Below are 11,560 nucleotides of genomic sequence, written 5' to 3' on the forward strand. Positions count from 1 at the left end.
ACTCATCGGGGGAGTCAACGTGCTTCCTCTTGCACGATCCTTTCCTTGGGGGTTCCTCTGAAGAAGCTTCAGAGGGACCTCCAGGAGGAGGAACCCCAGTGGGGTGACCTCAGGCAGGGCTCCGCTGTCTAAGGACAGGGGGACTGCCAAAGACCCAGTCTCCGTATGTAGGGAAGGTGCTGGTGAGACCGTGGAGGTAGCCAAAGAAGATTTGGCTAACTCTCATGGCCCTGAAGGCCGGACCATCAGAATCCTGGGAAGGTCCAACCCCCGTGGCCACAACAGTAGACGGTACCCCCACAGCCGACGCACCAAGAGGAAGGCTTGGAACTGCATCCCCTGGGGCCGACAGAGGAGGTCCCTGAACTCCGACTCGAGAGCCGGGGTTGGAGTAAGGGTTGGGGCCGACCCGAAAACCTCCATCGGCTCCACCAGCACCGGCTCCAACGGTGCGAGGCTGTTGGAGGAGGAATCAGAACTGGCTCCAAAGCCGAATGGGCTGGAGCCGAAAATTTTTGGAACACAGGAGACTGAAAAGTCTTAGGAGCACCCTGTCGATGTCCGAATCAGACATCTTGGAGGATCTAGATGAAACCGATCGGGTCCGAACCGACTTCTCCATCGGCTCCAAAGGACTGGGGAATGGACTCAACCAATATCGGTGCCGAGGGAGATCCCAAAACAATTTCCCTCTGTGCCGAGGAGGGCTTCGGCTCAGGCCGAAGAGTCTGAGCAACCCTCATCGGCTCCAAAATCAGTGGAGCCGATGAAGGTGACAAGCCCCAGTCATCGGCCCAAACCAGAGGAGTCGAGACTGGCATCGAGGCAGACCGTTCGCCCTCGGCTCAAGTCCGTGGAGCCATTGGAGAAGCCTGCCTGGATTTCTTAGTAGTCGGTTCCGACGGGCTGGTCGGAGCCGACGCTTTCTTCTTTTGGAGAGGATGAGGAAGATAAGGCCTCCTCGAAGGAGGGTTTAATCAGCCCTTTCAGGATTAATTTATTTTTCCTCTCTTGGAGGACCCTAGAGGAAAAGACACACGCTGCAGGACTCCTGTAGGTGCTTGAGCAGTAAGGAGTGGTCATCAGTTATAGACATTTTATAACTGCACCTCGTGCACTTCTTGAACCCGGAGGGTCTATGTTCTTTAGACATAATGTCTCTGAAACAGTCACTATAACAGTAGTAAAGATCACTGTAGGACAGAAAAAAATACAGATTTTAAACAATAAAAGTTTTTTTTTTTTTTTTTTTTTTAAACGATAAATCAAAATTACTACAATTATCATGAACAGCAAAAAAGGAGGGCCAAGAACCCTCTAACTCAAACAGGTACTTGACCTCCTTAAAAAGAAATAGAAACTGCTAATGAATAGGGGAAGGCCCCTCTAACTTAAACGGGAAACCTTTCCCTAAACAACACACAAATTTACCACAAAATTATATCCAAAAACACTCGTACAACAACAATAGCTGTTAAAACAGCTTTTTGGGTAAGAAAAGAGAATTTCCTGACAGGAAAACTTTAGAAAAAAAAACAGCACTTAGCTCAGCCAAGTTTGAGACCACGTCCTAGCTTGTAAGTGGCAAACGAGATCTGGGGGATTAGTGGTGGTGCATCCTGGGATAGAAAATAGCTCAGCCAATAAGAGGCTTCACTCTATAGCATAGAGGATTGGCTCATGAGTACAGAATGTAGGCGAGATAGGATCACATAACATCATTGTGTTTAGCCACAAGGGGTTTTCTCTGCTAAATGCAAGGTGTAATTGCTAGTAACAATTCAAAATTGTAGTTATTTATTTATTTGCATTTGTTTGTTGGGGTAGTCTGACTGGGCAAGACCCCTTTAAAGGGAAAGGCCCAGTGAAAAAAGCTCCAAAGATTAGTGCTACATTTTAATAAGCAGAAATTAGCTTGTGAGTAAAAATCACAAAATCTTAAAGGATACAGATTTAGAAGTGGAAAAATGTGACATTAATTGACAATGTGATACATGAAAAATGATTTACACAATGTGCAATACTTTGTAGAAAAGAGATAGGTTTGGTACACTTACACAGCTTGTTTGAGGTTCTGCGAGAGTCAGCGAAATAAAAAATGTATCAAGAGAGAAACAAATGTGGAAAGAGAATAGTACAGATTGCAGGAAGAATGACCAAGACGGAATTTAAAAGAGCAGGTTAGGTGTAACAGTAAGTGAGGAGAGACCAAGATGGAAATTAAGAGACCAAGTTATATGTAACAGTGAGAGAGGAGGGAATGAGTGGTGGGTAAGGATGTAATGATAGGAAGTGGATGAAAACAGAGAGGGAAAAGGAGAGGTAAGAAGAACTAAATTAAGTGCTATCAGAAGACTGGTAGTAGATACAGGTAGTGCTAAGTTTGTGAGTCCTTAGCCTGGACTGCAGCTAGAACATGATCAAGAGTCTAAAAGTATATGAGAACTATGCACATACAGCTTGGGACGTGGTGCAATATTTTTTCAATTAACATTCTAACCAAACAAAAGAAGCAATTTTCGAAAAAGAGGCAAGCAACACTGAGCCTCAGATATGACTTTTTGTGGCTCAGCTTTGTAAGCCAAAATTCCCTGCCAACAGCAATGGAATTCTACATAATATACACAGAGAATACTTCAACACTATTATGTTATTCATTATTGTTATTATTATTATACATTCTTTTCGTCTCCATGCCTGCTGATGTCAAGCCTCCCCCTATGTGTCTTGAGTCCATACAGTCCCCTCTATTGGGTTATCTCCAGTGCAAGGGCAAGACCTGACCAAGGGGGACATCAGCCAGGCAGCCATGGAGGTGTTTTGTGCCATCACCAATATCCCAGCAAAGATTTCTTTTCCCATTATGGCTATAGTTCCACCCCTGGTGTCTGACATGAGCACCCACATCACTACAATGTGTTCTAAACTTTCCCATGGCTTATGTGTGCTTCCATCCACAAGCTGCAAGGGCTGCCATCACTGGATTGGAATCAGCAAGCTCACATCCTCAGTTTTAGTGTTGCGCAAGTCTCTGCCTGCATGGTGAAAATTAGCTGATTCCAAAAAAGTGCCACCAAAACCAGTATCACATTGGTGATGCCAAATAGCAGCAGCAGGGGAACATCCAGTGATCTGTGGATGGATGGCATGTATGTGCACTATGTCTTATGTGCCCGGTATGTATGGGGTATGGTGAGGAGAGGTATACAACAGTGGGGGAATATGGGTGATGTAAATGTGAGGACTTTTCTGGGATTGAAACATGAGGCAGAGTGTAGGCTGAGATTTACCCTGGGAAAGAGAGCTTGTGGTAGCCACTCACTCCCATCCTCCCCTGCCTTCCTATGAGAGGCATCTTTGTCATATCCTGGTCTTTATTTCTGTATGCTGCAGAGCTGAGCTTGTTATTACTTATAAAGTTATCATTATTTGTAACTCTCATATATCTGTCTAATACCTTTACTGCTGAATTTAGTGACAGCATTCAAAAAGCATGAAAGAAAAAGGAATGGACTACTATCAATATTTGTTTCTCTAAAATACCTTAGCTTTACAGCAGTTTAGATAAGTGCAAGAGATGTAGGCAGTGCAACACAGAAGGGTAAGGCCTTGACTGAATCCCAGATAACTTGGGTTGCATTATCAGGTCAGGCATTAGAGGAGCTGATGATAGGGAGAAGAGGAATGATATGTGATTGTGTGCTCATGTTTTTCATGGGGTGGGAGTCATGAAATACTGGGTGGCAATCGAGATTACAAGCTCCAGTCATGAGACTGGAGTTTTGAAAAAGAATGAATGTTGGTTTCATCAAGTGGGTAGGCATTAAAGGGACACATCATTACATTAGCAAGATTGGCGCTCTCATTGAACCATTGCATGCCCATCTAAGCCATGCCTATCATTTCAGGAATTTGTAGAGTTTATAACAAACAGACTTTGTCAGAGTACATGGCTCTGTGATCAAAAGGCTGAACTCTCTTCTTACCCACTTACCCTCCAAATAAAGATGCAGCAGAGACTGAGGTGGAGCTGTAGTCAGAAGCAGGTGGTCAAAGCTGGCACAGACAGCCCCCCCCCCCCAAAAAAAAAAAAAACATGCATGCAGGATAGTATGCTGCTGAGTTGTTAGCTGTTATTCAGTCAACTGTCTAATCCTTCTCACTTATAAAATAAAGGGCAAAGTGGTGATAACAGACTGGCCACAGAAAAATTATACAAGACACTGTAGAGCTGACAGCTGGGACACTGTATGCCTACCCAAGCTGAATTCACTGAGGCAGATGATGATGCAAAAGCAGGGCATAAAGGTATAAGAGTGTTTGTTTAAGGCATGCCTATCCATCTAGAGAAGCTGTCACTTGGCATGACACAGTCTTATGGTTGTGTGACATAATGTGGTGTTTACCACAACTTAAAACAGAACCGATACCAAGTGACCCAGTGGTTGGCTGATGGGATGTTCTAGATTATCTCCGTAAATCACCTGCTCCACTTTATAATACATGAACAATTGCTTAAGTCATTCTCTGAAAATGACTCAAGATTCAGGATTACCATTACGTCATTCCATATTTGAGACTCACCATAAAAACATGACACAAACACAGGGATTGTCCTTGTCAAATGACTACTTAAGGGCTGTTGCCAATGTCCCTAGTATGGCCATCACCAGCATCCATTGTGTGACTAAATCACTGCAAGAGATCTCACAATAAAAAAATAAACTGTAAGCTAAGGTACAACCAAACTGAAACTTGTAAACATCCTAGCATAGTAACTGTGTGCAGTCTGTTATCACCACTTTGCCCTTTATTTTCCCAATGGTGAAATCCATATGGGGAAGTGCAGAGGTCAAGGGAGTAGTCAACAGCCATGGACTGTGTGAGTTTATGGTTAGTATTAACTGTGTCAAATGTAACTGATCCATCCCCCATTCACAGTGTGCTGTATATTCTGAGTATGATAATGTAGTATGTGTAGTTGGAGCTTCTCCCTGGATGTGATTTACAGGCCTCCACTTTTGCCTGGTGCCATATCTACCTTCTCTACACATACAACCTAAGAATCTGATTCCACCATTGCTGTGTGTTTATGTGTGCTTTTAATACATATCCCTACCACATATCCATCCATCTATCCATAACCCCTTTTTCCCATTTTTGCACATGGAGTCAGGGTGTCACTTCAACAGTGACAATCATCTTGTGCCATGGTTTACACCATTGGGTGGCTAGCCCTACCGTCCATCTCATGAAGTATTTCATCAGCATGTTCTGTTTTGGATTTTCTAGCATGATGTACAAATTTCTGGGCATCACAGTCCCCCCCACACTTCGTTTAAGCTGCTCTGTGAACATAGCTTCTTATTGCATCAATGTTTTTTCCAGTTTTCATTGAAAATGTCTCACTTATGTGCAACTCAGGCTTAAGGGACTTGATTATACAAACCGCAACCTTTCATCTTAAACAATGCAACTAAAGGTACTAGTGTCAGTGTGGCCTTTCTGATGGTACTTGCAACAGACCCAATAGCAGCAATGACGGCAACCAAGAGGTCAGGTTTGAGGGCATTTTTTACTTTTCAGACCAGTGTTAACCAGAATCCTCACAGGAGATCCTGATTCTGTCCTAACTTCTGCCAACACTGTAAGTACCTTGAAAGTTAGAGGCAGGATTCCCTCAAATGTCCCAGAGTTTATCCAGTTGATGTATGGCCATCAGCTGTGGGAACAGTTTCTTTATTGCTGAGACTCACTTTGCACAGTTCTACAATTTGTAAACTTAAGTACTGAAAATACGATTTACTTAAACTAAGTCCGAGGTTGCCATATCTCAGAATAGTCTCTTTTCACCAGCATATGGTGATCTCAGAGATGATATATATAAATGTGGGGATTCAATGGGAGCTTGCTCCCCCTGAAAAAAAAACAAGTTTAAAGGCGTAAAGTGATGCTTAATATTAACTCTTTTCCTGTATTTTGGGCCTTTTTTGTTTCAGCATTTCGAGACTTGGTATTGTGATCCCCAACATTTCAATGGGGAGCCTTTATTAATAAATAAATATATATATATATATATATATATATATTTTTTTTTTTCTTAGCAGGTAGTGAACTGGAACACAGCAGCCCTTTTGCAGTCATGACCTTATTACATTAAAACTAAAAGTACACAATATACATAAAGATAAGATGATAAAGAACAAGTACAATTTGAATATGATGTAAAATATATACAGAGTGCAGCAACAGGCAAAACGTGACACAAGGACACATACAGGAAGTACTACTGCTACTTAATATTGTACTCCAGAAAGCAGCAACAATAAAGTAAGCTTTAGGTGTTCAATAGTTTATAAAATTCATTACCAGTATATACACCTAAAATGGAAGAGCAAATTTTAAGGGGAGTTTATAGAAAGGGTAGTGACAGGAAAAGTGAGTCAAAGGTGAATAGGTAGCTATCTTGCCTGATTGATTGCATGGAAATAATGAAGCTTCTGCTGACTTCAACAGTAAATAAACAGATGTGGTTTTGACATATTTGGGGCTCATGCGGATTTTTAGAAGAAGTGAAGCTGATAATAAGTAAGGATTATTCAAGAGTGGTCAGTAGTACACCCTGCCAGTAACAAGCCTGGCCTGTTTTGTTAGAAGGGTACTAATGCTGTTAAATGAAAACAGTATGATGAAGTAACTATTTCCAGCATTTTGGATGTGAGTGGAGAAAGTGAACAATGGATAAAACCAGATACCAAGATATTTTATGGCTTGTATCAATTAGTTTCAGTGGGCCACATTTAGGGCCATTAAGGTCCAAGTTGGCATTGCAGCTATTAATGTGCTTGTGAGTAGCAAACAGCATTGAACTGGCTTTCTTCAGATTAACTTTTAGACCTTGGTACTCTTGGTCATTACATTATTAAGCCAGTGTAAAACAGACAGAGCTGCATATGGAGTTTGGAGGGCTGCTAGATTCCTGTATAAGAATGTCATCTCCATAAAAGTGGATATTCCTAGTCTTTCAGGGCATAGTACAGGAGTTTACATAGATGATAAAAAACATTGATCCTATGATGGAGGCCTGGGAAATTCCTGACTGAATAGTGAAATAGAGAATTAAATGTTATACACGACAATTTCGAAATAATTTCCATAAAAATAATCAGAGAACCAGTTTAAAGAAGAGGAGATAAGGCTTTCAGATGAGAGTTCTTGTCAGTAAGGAACAGTAAACAAGGTCAAAAGCCTTGGACAGGACAGTGAAAATGGCTTCTGTAAGATTCACTGATTCTATGAGTGAGAAACAGTTGAGTATTATTGCTGCAAGACCCTTTCTGAATTCATGCTGATGACTGGAAAGTAGACCATATGCTTCGATTTGATGATGTAGCTGTGAGGCAACAGCTAGCTCCAAGATTTTAGTAAGGTGTTAATGGTTTTCTGTTTGCATTTCTTTATTTCTGGTTTCAAAGAAAAAATAGTTCACTGCCCAAGTACTAGACCCCAGCAGGCTCAAGTTATTCAAATACCTCAAGAAAAGTCTGCGTTGACACCTTATAGTAACGCCAATCATGAAGTCTAAATAATTTATGGGCCTGATAAATTTTTAATTTTGCATCAGTATAAGGGAAAACCATCACAGTTTCCTGTACCTCCCCATGCTGTTTCATCTCCTCTGGTTGTTCCTGTATGGCAGAGAGTTTTACACACTCCATAGATGTGTTATCAGCTAATCTCCGAGGCATATGAATGTTCCTTTATTTGGACAATTATTTTCTTTCAAAAGCTATGCTAGAAGTCTTTTGGAAAAAGTTTCAGCTTGCTGGATATATTAGATTTCACAGTCAGTTATGGCAAGTGTTAAATTTCAAACAAATCATCCAGTTTACATGAACTAGTATTGGTATCACAAACAAACTCTGCCCATTCAGGTTGGATGCAGGACATAACCATCCTGCCTCTTTCAAGAGCTGTAGGTTGCATGGCAATAACCATTAGAGTCATTGTCTTTGCAAACTTCACAAGAGAATCCTCCAAACAGCCCTTCAAATGCAGTGGTCTCACACGGTTCCCCTTCACAAGATCGAATGAATGGAAGCTCGAAATGCATAAGCTCGAGACCAGAATCTTGAACTTCCATTCACTTGAAATTGTGAATGGGAAGTTTCGGGTTAGAAAAAAAAGAGTTCAGTTACCTTTTTGCAGGGGCTAGGTCCCCCACACCCTTGCAGCTGTCATCTAAGTGCTGCATGACTGCACTATAGCGGAGGACTGGAAATCTTCCGTTTTGCACTTATGCATATAGCGCAGAACGGGAGATTTCCCTTTACTTCACTGTAGTGCGATCTCTGAGTAGGAATATTTAAGTAGGGGAGGGGTGCAGGGGGGTAAAGCCCCCCCTGCAAAAACATTAGAAAGGTGTTTTTTTTATTTTTTTATTTCCCCTTCACATTTTTGACTTTCTATAACTTGAGATTCTGGCTTTGGGGTTATGAATTTAGAGTTTATAGGAATTCGATCTTGTGAATGGGAACCGTACACACACACATACATACATACATACAGATATAAATAAGTACAGATCAGCTGCTCAACCTCAGAGGTGTGATAGGCAATCCTTCTGACAGCTGAATCTCAGATGTGAGATCGTTTTTTGAGGAACGATGATATGAGTAGGAATGAACAATTCAGTAGCAGCCCTTCTGTGTAGTGTCAGTGCAAAAAGTGCGCCTCTGTGAGGGGGGGGGGGGCAGTTTATGGCATATTCACCCCCCCCCGGTGGAATCTGTGGAGTACTACACCCTTATCTACAGCATGGAAGGTCAGTGGACATTTGGCATTGCAGATAGTAGCCTGGATAACCTTAATGACATCACTGCTTTTCAGTTTTATTGAAAGAGGAAACCTACCAGGAAAACCAAGATAGGCTTCCTGGGAACAGGGAGTTGACTATGGAGTTTATACAAGACCAGTATTAAAGGTTAGGCAAAAGCACACATTTGATCAAATATGCAATGGCCTTATTACCCATTTACCTATTTGGGGAGGGTAGGACAAACTAGCATAAGTATATACCCAAGTTCCAAGGCTGTGGTGACAGATTAGTTTTTGGGGTGTTTACTGCGGCTGCATAGAAATTCTGCAACACAACTAGATTAATTAAAAAAAAAAAAAAAAAAACATGTTACTGATTTCTGAAATTTTGGAGTCCGACCTGGAAGTAGTAGAACCATTAAGGATTGTCTTCAAATACATTGGGGTTAGTAGATATAACAAACAGTTTACCTATTAAGCTGTAGAAGCTGAAGATGCCTAAGCATTTAAAATGAAACATGTTTGACTTTTAATACTGCTGACTTGCATAGCATCACTTAAGGTGATACTCTTTTTACCTTGGAAAGGTATTTGTGAATTGGGTACTTTCACCATAATAGCATAACACAAAAGTATTAATTTTTATTGAAGGTATTTGTACAAATTATCACCATTGTCTTTTTCTGTCTTTAAGGCTACCTTTTACATCACTGCTGAAGACAGGACTGTAATTTAGTGATCAGCTATTTATTCCAGTGACTACCGAACAACTACTAACATCTCATGCAATCGCTTCTGTAACCACAAAGAAGTGATACCACAATCTCCTTCTCCAAAATAGTCATAGAACAAGAGCAGACACAACCTATGACTGCTGCTTTTATTATTTATTTGTTTACTAACTTGATTTACAAACAGCTGGAACTGATTTTCAAAGGCAACCTGTTCAAACAATCACTGTACAAAAATGATCATGCAAACAAGCACACTAGTGATATTCCAAGCATCATGTATTAGTGCATCAGACCTTCCAGTTCAGTTTATCAGAGAAATTAAAACAAAAAGAAGAAATGAAGAACAATATTTGAAAATGCTGCATTTTTCATGGGTAGCCAGTTTTAGATGGAACAGCAAAGGAACTTGCATCTAACCATCCATACATCATTCTTTTTCACAATTATAAGATGCTAGTAATGTGGCAAGAAGATGCCTGCCTCAAGGATAGAAGATGGCTCCTGAATTACATGGCAAACTTTAGATAGTGACCATTGAAATATGCACTATGGGGAGTTTCAGACAGAAACATAATTGTCAGACTATGTCATATGTCAAAAGAAATACACTGAAGCTGATAATGACAAAAGGGTCAAGTGTGAAGGCAGCAAAAGAATTGCAAACCTTGTGTTCTGATTAATACTTTCTGCTTCACTGAAGCAGTACCATGTACATATCCAAACAAGTACTGAAGCTTGGAGAACCAACACCGTAGCAGCAGTCTTTATGCTGGGGGCCCAGAAAGTAGCTAAAACACACTGTAAAGACTTGGCATAGCCACTTCATGCCCTTCTCTATCCTTCTCTGACTGGACTTTTATATGGTTTCGATGTGTTATGTGCACAGTAATCTAGAATACACTGTAAGGAACATGTTAAAGTTATGTGGCTGTTTTAAACTGCAAAAAATTTAAAATAATTCTGTAATTATTTACAGTAATACATGTTCAACTATGATTTGATATCAGTACATGCTTTTAGGGGGTATTGCTAAAAAAATGCATGCAAGAAACTTTACGATTACAACTACTGTATTGTTTCTGAAATGTATCTTTATGTGTATTGTCATTGACATGAAAATGTATTGAAATACCACAGCACACTGACAGTCTAAGGATGCAGCGAGACATTCTAACAGGTTAAATAATATGAGAAACACAGGACTGTTTCCCCACATCTCCACTTCAGCAGAGGTCATCCATACATTTTCATGGTGACTTCCAAACAGGGATCATTAACTCAAACATATTTCTCTCACTGGATTAATTGAATATGAGTGTAAAGTTATCGATTCGTATTGCACTACTCTGTTATTGTTAACATCTACCTTTGCTGGGGAGCTTGCCATAGTCAATAGCTTTTAAATGTCTTGCTTATAATTATTCTGAGATTAAAGTGAATAGCATCATACTCCAGATAGCGATGCTGAAGAAGACCGACATTCAGCTGATCTGAGAAAGCAATGGACCTGCAGCTGTGGGGAGGGGGGGGGGAGTGTACCTATCTTAAGAAACACATTTTGACACTGAAATTTGGGACAGTAAGATTTATTGTATTAAGCAAAAACAGCTATGACTGTTGCATGACTAATGATCATAAGAATACAGTGCATAGACAAAAGCATTTTATTTTATTTTCCATTTGTTAACCAGGATAGAGCTTGTGTGATAGTTTATACGTATAGAAATAACTATGAATTGCATTTATAATATTGGAGGCTCTGAAATACAGTGAATATTAATGTTAAATAGGAAATTGAGTATGAGATGGTCAAATGATATAATATTGCAGCTGCAATGTCTGTTAAGTTGTACATTTTTTTTTTGCCACAGATTTAAATAGTTTTGGATCAGATGTATGCTTAAGGTTATGAGAAAGCAGATTCCAAATCTTATCAGCAAAATTCAAGCAACAAATATTGACAAATTTATTCTTGGCAGTATTGACCATGACAAGGCGGATGGCAGATT

The 11,560-nt window shown here is 40.4% G+C and overlaps 1 protein-coding gene across 1 annotated transcript in view; it reads left to right on the plus strand.

Moving 5' to 3' along the window:
- LAT2 (linker for activation of T cells family member 2) overlaps positions 1–11,241 on the plus strand; it is a 412,539-nt gene extending 401,298 nt beyond the window's left edge. The window contains exon 15 of the mRNA XM_044054201.1: positions 9,512–11,241. The gene's annotated coding sequence lies outside the window, so the exon portion shown is untranslated. The remainder of the gene's footprint in view (positions 1–9,511) is intronic.
- Positions 11,242–11,560: the final 319 nt, after the last annotated feature.

The sequence above is a fragment of the Protopterus annectens genome, chromosome 13.part0, assembly GCF_019279795.1.
Source record: "Protopterus annectens isolate FY-2018-M chromosome 13.part0, PAN1.0, whole genome shotgun sequence".
Lineage (NCBI taxonomy): Eukaryota > Metazoa > Chordata > Ceratodontiformes > Protopteridae > Protopterus > Protopterus annectens.